The 12,971-nt window shown below is 47.1% G+C and overlaps 1 protein-coding gene across 2 annotated transcripts in view; it reads right to left on the minus strand.

The window, feature by feature from the left end:
* SMCO4 (single-pass membrane protein with coiled-coil domains 4) overlaps positions 1-521 on the minus strand; it is a 49,997-nt gene extending 49,476 nt beyond the window's left edge. Inside the window, exon 1 of one of the 2 annotated variants that reach the window (XM_082219681.1) lies at positions 413-521. The gene's annotated coding sequence lies outside the window, so the exon portion shown is untranslated. The other variant, XM_082219680.1, reaches the window with a different exon arrangement.
* Positions 522-12,971: the final 12,450 nt, after the last annotated feature.

The raw sequence follows: 12,971 nt of genomic DNA on the forward strand, positions 1-12,971 counted from the left end.
AGTTCAGACGACCTTCTACTCTCGAGTAAAGCGCGCCACGTAGTCTCGGGCTACAAACCCAGGCAACACTTTCCTCCTCCAACCCTCCTCCAGGGGCCCGGACTTGGACCTCCTTTGGCGCAAAGGCTTTGGGGAGGCTTGCAATCGGGTTGTTTTTACGCAGGGCGCAAAGTGCGCTGCTGGGCTCGGCGCGGCTCCTACTCGTGAGTAACCACCATGCACACGCGCTCTCCCCCCCCCCCCCCACGACTTACGCCGCCTGCGGAATCTACAGCTGGGAAAGAAAGTCCCGGGCAGGCAGCGATCGGGGCTGCGGGTGTCGGGTCGTTGGCTCCTTTTTAAATTTTTGGAGGAGGAGAGAAGAACGGAGATCGCCGAGCTCCTGCAACTTGGCCGCCCCGTCTGGACTCACCCCCGGCGCGCACGTGCGGGCGCTCCAGCCGCTTCCCGGCTCGGCTCAGCCCGATGGACGTGGCACAAGCGGCGGCGGCGGTGGCGCAGCTCCTCCCCGGCCCAGGCGCGCAACGCACGAGGCTCCTCCCGGCTCCGCTCGAAGCCGCAAGCGGGACGCCCTCTGCCGAGCGAGCGCCGCCTGCGCCCCCTGCCCAAGCGAGTCCAGCGCAGCGTTGAGCGGCCGCCTGCTCTGGTCTGGCAAGCTTCGCCGCCTCCTGGCTTCCTTGTTGCTCCAAGCGCACGATCGCCAAGTCTCTTTACTGGGAAGCCTCCGGCGGAAAACGCGTTTGCGCTCCCCACCAAGATTTAAACTTGCAGGCGATCGATCGCGGTGTGTTAGGCAGAAAGGTATGGAGAAGAAGAAACACGCAGGGATTTGATTTGATTTTTTTAGATTTCTGACCCGTCTCTGGTCTCCTCTCACCCACTGGTCTCTATTAAGGCATTTCGCGTGAAATGTTAAAGAGGAGGAATAGATTTATTTGTTTTTTGAAGTCCACCCCGCACATTTGAACACAGAACCAACATCAAAAAGGAACCTGTGAGCAGAGAAAATCAAACGGGGGATCTAAAAATACTTCTGTTCCTTTCGAATTATTTATATCTCGCGTTTTGCCCAAGCAATCAAAGCAGCATGGCACATCCAAATAAAAATATACTAGTAATAAACATATTTTAAAATATAGCGAGGTTTTTTTGCGGGGGGGGGGGAGACCGCCACCCACAGCTGCAGTAAAAAAAAAAAGCCTGTTAAAACCACAGAAATTGCTTATAAAATTCTCACTGTAATAAAACGAGCTTTCTTCTTCTTCTTTGGTGAACACCGTTTTAGCGGTGTGTCCAGTAGGTGCAACATGAATCAAGAAGAAAGGGAGCTTGTTCCTGGGAAGAGAAGTCACCTTTAAGTATTCTCTCTTGCTGGTACATTTATTTTATTTACACCCCAGCATTCTTCCCAAAAGTCAAGGTGATGGGCATGCTTCTACAGTGGTACCTCAGGTTAAAAACTTAATTCATTCTGGAGGTCCATTCTTAATCTGAAACTGTTCTTAATCTGTGCCGCCAGCACGTGATTTCTGTTCTCATCCTGAAGCAAAGTTCTTATCCGAGGTACTATTTCTGGGTTAGCGGAGTCTGTAACCTGAAGCATCTGTAACCCGAGGTACCACTGTTGTTGTTGTTGTTTAGTCGTTCAGTCGTGTTCTACTCTTCGTGACCCCATGGACCACAGCATCCCAGGCACTCCTGTATTCCACTGCCTCCCGCAGTTTGCTCAAACTCATGCTAGTAGCTTCGAGAACACTGTCCAACCATCTCGTCCTCTGTTGTCCCCTTCTCCTTGTGCCCTCAATCTTTCCCAACATCAGGGTCTTTTCCAGGGACTTTTCTCATGAGGTGGCCAAAGTATTGGAGCCTCAGCTTCAGGATCTGTCCTTCCAGTGAGCACTCAGGGCTGATTTCCTTCAGAATGGATCGGTTTGATCTTCTTGCAGTCCATGGGACTCTCAAGAGTCTCCTCCAGCACCATTATTCAAAAGCATCAATTCTTCGGCGATCAGCCTTCTTTATGGTCCAGCTCTCACTTCCATACATCACTACTGGGAAAACCATAGCTTTAACTATACGGACCTTTGTTGGCAAGGTGACGTTTCTGCTTTTCACTGTACTCCTCCCCATTTTATCCTCACAGCAATCCTGTGAGGTAGGCCACCCTGGGAGACTGCAAGTGGTCTAAGGTCACCCAAGTTAGGGCCAGATGTGAACCTGGGTTTCTCAGGCCCTAGTCACACACTCTTAACACACAACACTGGCTCACATCACATAACTGAGTGCCCATTAAGGGCAGGCTTCTGATGCCCCTTCTTAAGGCATTATCACAAATAATGCCTCATTGAATCATATGTTTACACAATCATAGAATTATAGAGTTGGAAGGGACCACAAGACCCATCTGGGCCAACTCCCTGCAATGCAGGAATCTATTGCCCAACGCAGGACTTGAACCCACAACCCCGAGATCAAGAGTCTTGTGCTCTACCAACTGAGCTATCCGGAGTTTGCTGTATGTCTGACACGAAATTTTGGGGGAAGGTTTTGGGTGTATTAATACTACTTGGAACAACATTTATAGTGAATTTTTAAAAATATTCAAATCTACATTTCTAAAAAAAAAAACCCAGAAATTTTTCTATTAGGAACACTACCAGTGGAAATAAACAAATTATATAAGACCATTGTTTATGTATGCAGTTACGGCAGCCAGGATGATAGTGGCAAGAGATTGGAAAAATGAAACCTTACCGACGATCACAGAGTGGCAAATTCTTATGACAGAATACCTGCAACTAGCAAAATTGACTGGAAAACTTAGAGGAATGTCAAACCAAAAGGTATTTAGGGAATGGGAAATATATAAAGAATACTTGAAAATGTACTGTACGAACAATAAGATACTTGCAGAAATAAAGTGATACTGATAACCAAGAATTATCCAAAATGTAATAGTGGATTATATACCTATATACAAAATAAAATAATATGAATCCATGCAAGGAATACAGATAACATAAGTAGTATAATGAGAATTATTGGAAGTTACATATTTTAATTTGTTATGTAAGTGTAATATATTGTATTTGTTTATGTTTGTTTTTCTGACTTTTCTGACTTTATTGTTTTTATTCATTTGTATAGTCTTTTGTATTATATGCTATGTATATTTGTCTATGTGAAAATTAATAAAGATTTTCTAATAAAATAAAATAAAATAAAAAATACTACCTGCCAGGGGAGGGGATTGAAATTTTCAATTGATAATGTTATCTTAAACCCCATACCAACTATATGGGGTTTGACAGTGGCTCAGGGTCATGGATTTGAGCCCCGCGTTGGGCAAAAGATGTGTTGATGGGGCTGGACTAGATGACCCTTGGGTATACCTTCCAGCTCTATGATTCTATGATTCATTGGAAAGATAATACTATGGCCCCCCCTTTGAGCACTGCATAGGATATGACAGCTCTCGCAACATATGGCCAGATTGCATTTCGGCACAGATTGTTTGTTGATAAATACAATGATATTTGGAATGCATTTATAAAATTTAAAACGTTTTACTGATTTTTATTAGTTGGAATAACAGTATTACTTATATACCCATATTTTGTAATGTATCTGTTTTCTTTTTCTTCTTATTTCTCACTGAAAATTTTCAATAAAATGTCAAAAAAATTTTAAAAAAATTCACATGAGTGACAGTGGTGCATAGCAGTTCCTTGTTATATTCCATCAGAAGCTTGGGAAAAACAGCCCAAGTGATAAGAGTAGGCTGTGCAGCCAACATCTTTATCTCAGTATCCTAACCATCCCCCTCCATCATTTAGTTGGCTAGGTAGGTTTTTATTCCATCTATCTTCTATCATCTATCTATCTATCTATCTATCTATCTATCTATCTATCTATCAACACAACCCTTCCTTTTACATCAAAATCCAAAGAGAACATAGCAGGTAGTCCTTGTTTCTAGGGGTTAACACGGCAGACCTATATACTGGTATAAAAGGTAAAGGGACCCCTGACCATTAGGTCCAGTCGTGACCGACTCTGGGATTGCGGGGCTCATCTCTTTTTACTGGCCGAGGAAGCCAGCGTACAGCTTCCGGGTCATGTGGCCAGCATGACTAAGCCGCTTTTGGCGAACCAGAGCAGCGCATGGAAACGCCGTTTACCTTCCCGCCGGAGTGGTACCTATTTATCTACTTGCACTTTGACGTGCTTTCAGACTGCTAGGTTGGCAGGAGCAGGGACTGAGCAACGGGAGCTCACCCTGTCGCGGGGATTCGAACCACCGACCTTCTGATCGGCAGCCCTAGGCTCTGTGGTTTAGCCCACAGCGCCACCCGCGTCCCTTATATATATCTCTATTCAAAATCAAGTCCTATGACATTTATTGTGCCTCTCTCAAGGAAGCAGGCCTACAATTTACAGGCTGATTTCTTTTTGAAAGCTGCTAGTTCTTTCTTCTCATAGTGAGATTAGGGGTGGTCATTCTGGAGAAAATGGCCAATGTTTTTATGCATGTGACAACGCAACAGGACTGAGTTAGACTGACCAGTGCTCTGACTCTGTAGGAGATAGCTTCCCGTGTTCTTAAAATGGGTGGCAGTTCTTTTAACTGCAGCTGAAGCCGCCCAGGAAAGAGAGAGAGAGAAAAGATCTCTTACTTGGGCTGTTATGACGACTTTTCGCTCTTATCGTGGCAGATGGAACATTCAGGTGAAGATTGCATAGATTTTGTGTCAACACGTCTGTGCGACACTAGGGCAATCTTCAATTATGAAACATAAACAGAGCCGTGTCTGGCCTTTAATAAGCGAACATTCTCCACGGGGTCAACTTAGATTTTCGCCGTCTCTGCCTAGATGCAATAAATAGACTATTAAAGACTTAATTCTCCTGGCTTCTCTGGGATGCCTGCTGAGTTGTTTGCCTTATTTGGTGTTGTGGAGTATTGACTCCCAGCCTGCGAGCCACGGACCCCTCAGGGGGCCACAGAGTTATCCCACGAGGTCCGCAAGTAATGCTTCTCCAGACAGTGTCTGATGGATTTTCTCCACCTTCTTTGCAGCTGCATCTCTAAGAGTGCTGTTGTCGCCACTGAAGACCTTCCTGGATAAAGCACAAGAATGCAGTTCAGTCTGGTGTCTGGTGTCCATAGAAGAACCTGGCAACAAGGTTCAGGAACAAGATGTGGGTTTGTGCACTCCCTTCCTCACTTTGCTACTTTGTCTGTTTCAGTCATCCCTCTTCTCAGGGAACTGAGGTCTTTGTAGATCTCTGCCCGGAAACCTATGTCCCCACTGTGGAAGGACATGCAGATCCAGAATCAGCCTCCACAGTCACTTACGGACACACTGTTAAGACCATGTTCATGGAAGACAATCTTACTTGGCCAAAGAGAGATGGCCTCCTCACAACTCTCAGAACCCTTCACAAACTACGACTCCCAGAATGCTTTGGAGAAACCATGGCTGTGTCTCCACCCCCATCGTTTACCCCGGACACTGAGGTCCAGCTCCGAGGGCCTTCTGGCGGTTCCCTCACTGTGAGAAGCAAAGTTTCAGGGAACCAGGTAGAGGGCCTTCTCGGTAGTGGCACCAGCCCTGTGGAATGCCCACCCATCAGATGTCAAGGAAATAAACAACTATGTTCAGGGAAGTTTTTAATGTGTGACATTGTCATGTATTTTTAATCTTTGTTGGAAGCCACCCAGAGTGGCTAGGGAAACCCAGCCAGAGGGGCGGGATACAAATAATAAATTATTATGATGATTATGATGATTATTTCTGCAAACGCTGTAGAGGGAAATGAGGGGCAGATGGGGTTCATCAACCTGGGAAGGTAGCCCATCCAGGAGAAGGAAAACTCTGAGCCATACTTTTTCTCCCTTGTGGATACCTTCAGGAAAAGAAAAGACTAAGCGGTAAAGAAATCCACAGTGGAGTCCCTAAGACAGTGGGATGGCGTCTTGTATGCCTCCTTCCGGCTACTCATGCCAAATGCATAGCTCTGCTTTGGACCACGCCAGCGAGCTCAAGAGGGGCGTCTCGTTGTCTGGGCAGCCCAGGACCTCCATGAACACTGCCCTGGCTTGCACCCTGGGGAGGTCACTTTGGTGCTGCTAGCGCAGTGGTTCGACTTCACTCCCGAAGGCGCACTGCCATCAGAAGCCTACCATCTCTCTTAAAAATGTGCATTTTGTTTTGCAATGCCCACTTTGAGTCCCACCTGCACTTTTGTTCTGTGAACCGCCCTGAGAACTCCAGGTATAGGGCGGTATATAAATTCAATTAATAATAATAATAATAATAATAATAATAATAATAATAATAATACAGTGGTACCTCTGGTTGCAAACAGGATCCATTCTGGAGGCCCAGCTTCCGGGTCATGTGGCCAGCATGACTAAGCCGCTTTTGGCGAACCAGAGCAGCGCATGGAAACGCCGTTTACCTTTCCGCCGGAGTGGTACCTATTTATCTACTTGCACTCTGGCGTGCTTTCGAACTGCTAGGTTGGCAGGAGCAGGGACCGAGCAACGGGAGCTCACCCCGTCACAGGGATTCGAACCGCCGGCCTTCTGATCGGCAAGCCCTAGGCTCTGTGGTTTAACCCACAGCGCCACCTGCATCCCTATGCCCCTTCATTAGAGGTTTTTTAAACAGAGCTTGGATGGCCAGCTGCCTTTAGCTGTGATTCCTGCATTGCAGGGGGTTGGACTAGAATGAATCTTGGGGGCGCCTTCTGACTCTACAGTTCTGTGATTCTATCCCTCCCCCTGTCTGAAACCCTGGAGAGTTTCTGCCAGTCAGTGCAGACAGTATGGAGCTAGATGGACCATTGCCTGACTCTGTGTAAGGCATCTCTCTATGTTCTCTGCATATATTCATGTAGGTGTTGCCTCTTCAGAAACCCAACAGCAGGAACGGCAAAATTCAAGGCATTTAACCTGCGGGGAGAAACCAGCCATGCAAGGGATTTGTGTTTACGGAGGAGATATTATTGTTGCGCTCGGTTGATGCTAATACAATTACCTACGTGAACAGCTCTGTGTGTTACCTAATTTTGCCCCCTTAAAATTCTTACTGTTGTGCTGTTGCTATGAGAGTTTCTTTGTATTCTTATACTTTTTGTTTTCTGGAACACCACTGGCTAGATATGGAGAAGTGCAGGCTGTTGTCATGGAAAACTTGAATGAGCTATACAGATATAATTGTACTGTCCATAAAAATGGAAAAAAGAAGGGGGGGTTGAAGGGTAACCAACCTGTATTTGTAAAACACAGAGGCTCTGTTTGGACTCACTTTATGCTGAGGATTAAATCACAGGACATCTCTCATCCTCTTTTCTCTATTTTGGGTCTTCAGCACTGAAGGTGACTGTTGCCTTTTCTCCCCCATGGAAGAGATTGATCTTTCTTGGCTGCCACAGTCCTGCACCCAATTGTCTGGGAACAATCCCCATTGGAGACAATGGGTCTTCCCTCTGAATAGACACACTGTGAACCACCTGATCCTAAACTGGTGTGCTCCAAAGCAAGTCCCACTGAGTTCGCTGTCTTTCAATGAGGAGTTCATCGAGGGCGAATGAGTTCATTAATTGTAATAAACCAACAGCCTTAAAAAATGACTGTACTGCATCCTTTATCTCCCTGATACCAGACACAGGGGGGGAAAGGCTTCAACAGCACATTTTCTAAAGGGAAGTATTCTGTAGGTTGGTGTATGTGTGTACAGTTGTTGTTGCCATCCATCTGCCTTGAGAGTGCTCCTCTGGAGGTGAAGTCAAACAGGACCAAAATGACCTCCCCGGGGTGCAAACCTGGGCAGTGTGTGTGGAGGTCCTGGGCTGACCAGATGACAAGACCCCCTCTCGACCTTGCTGATATTGTCCAAAGGAAAGCAGAGCAAGACATTTGGCACCAGCTTGGCTGCAGGAGTTGCTGGAAGAAGGCAGAGAGCCAGTGTGGTGTAGTGGTTAAGAGTGGTAGTCTTGTAATCTGGGGAACCGGGTTCGCGTCTCCGCTCCTCCACATGCAGCTGCTGGGTGACCTTGGGCCAGTCACACTTCTCTGAAGTCTCTCAGCCCCACTCACCTCACAGAGTGTTTGTTGTGGGGGAGGAAGGGAAAGGAGATTGTTAGCCGCTTTGAGACTCCTTAAAGGGAGTGAAAGGCGGGATATCAAATCCAAACTCTTCTTCTTCTTCATACAAGGCACCCTCCAACTGTCTTAGGGACTCCACTCTGCATTTCTGCAGGGTTTACTCCTTAGCCTTTTCTTTTCCTGAAGATGTCCCACAAGGCAGCAGGTATGGGTTTTCCTCAGGGTTTATTCCCAAAGTGTTTCTCATGAATGAGTATACAGTGGTACCTCGGGTTAAGAACTTAATTCGTTCCGGAGGTCCGCTCTTAACCTGAAACTGTTCTTAATCTGAAGTACCACTGTAGCTAATGGGGTCTCCCGTTGCCGCCGCACGATTTCTGTTCTCATCCTGAGGTAAAGTTCTTAACATGAGGTACTATTTCTGGGTTGGCGGAGTTTATAACCTGAATCGTCTGTAACCCGAGGTACCACTGTACCCATAAGGCAGAGGTTTAAGATCAGAGTTTCCCTTCTCCTAAACTCCTCACTCTGAGAATCTGTTTTTGCACACACGTTGTATGTTTGCAAGTTTCGAGTCCTTTTGGACTCAGAGATTTCCCAGAATATATACAGGCCACAGCTGATAAAATTTCAAAAAGGCTTATGAGTAAGAGCTCCAAGCAGTTGGCAGATAACATTTCAACACCCTCCCATGGCTTCTTGCCATCAATGAGCAGACTCAAAACCCACTATACAAAATAAGCAAATATGCATAATTTGTGTGATGCAAGCAGGTTCTAGGATCCAGAACCTGTTTGGTGTGGAAGTTTGTTTCTCTTCTTGCAGAATCTTGCATCGCCTCTCCACACGTCCCCTTTTAAAGAGCACGGCACATGCAGCTTTGAATATATCCATGCAGACCCAATTACAGTACTTGGAAATGTTTCCGCTAACAGCATTGTGCCAAGCAGAAGAGGAAGTACTATTCACCCGGACCATACATCATCTGCAGTTACCGTATCTGATTGTGGACAGATGTTCAGACAAGAAGTTTACAAGTGTCGGTCGCGACGACTTCATACTCTTTGCCTATTTAGTATTCATCCGCTGCGCAAAACTCGGCAGGGGAGCACAACAGTAAGTTAATCTCACTGTTGTGAGTCTGCAGAGAGGGTTAGGCTGTATGCCTGAATCCCTTCTAATTCCTGGATCCAGACCAGTCCTGAATGACCTATATTGGCTCTCAGTACGTTTCTGAGCACAATTCAAAATGTTGGTGCTGACCTTTAAAGCCTTAAACGGCCTCGGCCCAGTATACCTGAAAGAGCGTCTCCATCCCCATCATTCAACCTGGATACTGAGGTCCAGCTCCAAGGGCCTTCTGGCGGTTCCCTCCCTGCAAGAAGTGAGGTTACAGGGAACCAGGCAGAGGGCCTTCTCGGTAGTGGCGCCTGCCCCGTGGAATGCCCTCCCACCAGATGTCAAGGAAATAAACAACTATCTGACTTTTAGAAGTCTTCTGAAGGCAGCCCTGTTTAGGGAAGTTTGATATTTTATTGTGGTTTTAACATTCTGTTGGGAGCTGCCCAGAGTGGGTGGGGTATAAATAATTAAAAAATATTTTTTATTATTATTATTATTATTATTATTATTATTATTATTATTATAGCAAGGTTTCAATTGTTGGAATAGGCAGACCAGCTTCTTGGTTAAGGGTCCTAGGTATGGGTCTTTAGGATAACAAAGGAAGTGACCCCTGTGTCAGAGGGCAAATGGGTCGCCCCTCCCTCCCTTAACTGGTTGGTAATTAGAAGGAAGGAAAGCCAGAGTTGTGTCCTTGAAGCTAGAAGCAGACTGCAGGCAGAAGCCTGAGAGGGAGAGAAAAGCTTGAGTTCTGCTGGGATCCAATTTTTCGTAGGGGAACAGTGAAGGTCAGCGGCGCTAGCTTGCAATGGCGATTCGACGGGGCGACATCGCAGGTGTGAGCATTGCTGGGTGGGCTTTGGGAAGGTGGCAGGAGGACTCTTGGACCTGCCAGAGCATCATGCCTCCCTCCCTAAGCTGGACAGAAGCTTCCCAGGCTTTGGGAAGGAGGCACCAAGGAAACATTTAGGGGACTAGCCTAGTTCCCCTAGTCCACCAATTGCACACCACTGTGGCTATGGGAGAAGCAAGACCTTATGCGGTGTTAATGCTGTGAGCTCCCCCATCTTGGGCTCAGGCTATACAGTATATACATATGAAAAATCCATCTATCTAAAGATACCACTCATTCCAAGGAAACAGAACGCCGGGTAAGCTCCCAGAACCCCTGGAATCTCGCACCACTCAGGGAATGGGGTGGCAAGCAATACCACCTTTTATTTATTTTCAAACAAGGTCAGTTATTTGAGTTTAGACTCATGATTTATGCTCCCACCCACAGGAAAATTCTGAATATTGCAATAGCCCCCAATATGCTGTAGCTCCCAAGCAAAAGAGGTACCGTATTTTCCCACCTATAAGATGCCCCCATGTATAAGACGCTCCCTATTTTGGGAGAGTCCGATTTAAGAAAATGGGGGAGATCTATCTGTGTATAAGATGCCCCCCAATTTTGGACATTATTTTTTAGGGGGGAAACCTAGTCTTATACACGGAAAAATACGGTACTTTTCTCTGGTACCAAGTACCAGAACAAACTCTTAAGCAGCTGCACCATATTCTTATTATTCGTTTGTAAAGCACCACATGTTTAATAAGCATTGTACAGAGATTAAAGGACCAGAGTTTGTGGGCTCCCTATCCTGATACAAAGGATATGTCTCTTTCATGCTGAAATGTTCTATAAAAAACCATTTTTAAAACAAGTAGGAAGGGGGTCCCTGAACTAACAAGATTTAACAAGTTAAATCCATAATCCCCAAACAAACCACAATACAGGGTCTTTTTTTATAAAAACACAATCCATTTCCTTCACACCTATAAAAATGCATTGTATCAGAGAAAAGTGCTTTGGGGGCAGGAATCTGTATATTAGGCAAACTAGCCCAGAAGAATGTGTATATTAGGAGAACTTTGAACTAAGATGCAAATGAATTTTTATGAGGACTTTAAGTAAAGGTAAAGGGGACCCCTGACCATTAGGTCCAGTCGTGGCCGACTCTCGGGTTGCGGTGCTCATCTCGCTTTATTGGCTGAGGGAGCCGGCATACAGCTTCCGGGTCATGTGGCCAGCATGACTAAGCCGCTTCTGGCGAACCAGAGCAGTGCACAGAAACGCCGTTTACCTTCCCGCCGGAGCGGTACCTATTTATCTACTTGCACTTTGACATGCTTTCGGACTGCTAGGTTGGCAGGAGCAGGGACCGAGCAACGGGAGCTCACCCTGTCACAGGGATTTGAACCGCCGACCTTCTGATCGGCAACCACAGACCTAGGCTCTGTGGTTTAACCCAGTGTTTTTCAACCACTGTTCCGCGGCACACTAGTGTGCCGCGAGATGTTGCCTGGTGTGCCGTGGGAAAAATTAAAAAATCCGAAAGATTTTTTTTTTAAAAAAAGTCAAATTTTCGATTGGGGCGCCGTCCCCGGAGGGAGTCGGGCGGCAAGATGCGGAGCGGCGGCAGCGAGGAGAGGCCGCCCAGCGCGGGGCTCTCACCGTCTGCCTGCCTGGCTGCCTGCGAGCTCGGCGGGCAGCGCCTCCATCCGCAGCGCCCGCCTCGCGGCTCTCATTCCCTGCCCCTGCCAAAGCTCACCCAGCCAAGCCGCGCTCTCCTTCCTGCCTCGCTTTGCTGCCTCCTCCCCCCCCACCCCCAAAGCTTGGAGATTCCCCGGCGCCGGCCCGCAGGTTTGACCCCCTTCTCACACCTCTTCATGCTCCTTGCACGGAAAGGGGCGTATGGGGAGGAACGGGGCTCGCCGCTGCCTCCGCTCGCCCTCCCCCCCTCCTTCGTGCGTCCCTCCCGGCGTGACGCTGCGCGCTGACGTCACGGGGCTGTAACGTGGTGTGCCTCGAGATTTTTTTCATGAAACAAGTGTGCCTTTGCCCAAAAAACGTTGGGAAACACTGGTTTAACCCACAGTGCCACCCGCGTCCCACGTAAGGACTTTAGAGAGGGTTTAAGTTTTGGATTTGATTTCAAGGGCAAACAGCAACCCTGATTCCTAGCTACCTAGCAAGACTACTGTCCTGTCCTCCCTCACATCTGAAAAGCAACTTGAGCCGGGAAGGAACAAGAGATTTAAAGGAACTGGGTAGGTAGGAAGACTGTTTCAGATGGCTGAAATACCTTAAAAGGCAGCATTCTAAATTTCAAAGAGTTTATTTAAGTTAGCCAGCCAGCGCTTTGCGTGAAGGTGTCTTAGACCTCGCTAAGTATGACTGTAGGCTACTTTGCACTGTGGGAACGGGATATGGCTCACTGTGCAGCAAGCGGGCTATTAAAAAGCTAGTATCAATGTTCTCCGCCGGCCCAATGCTCTGCAGCTCGCAACTGCGAACTGGCCTGCTTTCTTGCAGAAAAACAGAAACAAACCCCCGAGCCATTTTCTAGGCACGGAGGAAAACTAGCGTTCAGCAGCAATTTTCAGATGAGTAAACTGATCTGTTCCCCCGTGGAAATGAAATGAGACTGGCCTCTGCGGCAAGTTCAACACAAGTGACTCTCTCCAAGCTTGGCTCAACAATGGAGGTAAATGCGTTGCTTAGGGGGCAGGGGGCAGAATGAACAAGAAGTGGACATTCAGAGAGGTAAAGGTGAGCTTGAACACGTCATACAGTAGAATCCCGTATTACGTACCTCCTTGCGAACGCTGCAGGTTACGAGCTCCGCTAACCCGGACGTAGATGTCCCTTGTTGCGAACTTTTCCCCGGGATGCGCCATTAGTGAAAGC

The sequence above is a fragment of the Podarcis vaucheri genome (genome assembly GCF_965113315.1).
Source record: "Podarcis vaucheri genome assembly, chromosome: 4".
Taxonomy (NCBI): Eukaryota; Metazoa; Chordata; class Lepidosauria; order Squamata; family Lacertidae; genus Podarcis; species Podarcis vaucheri.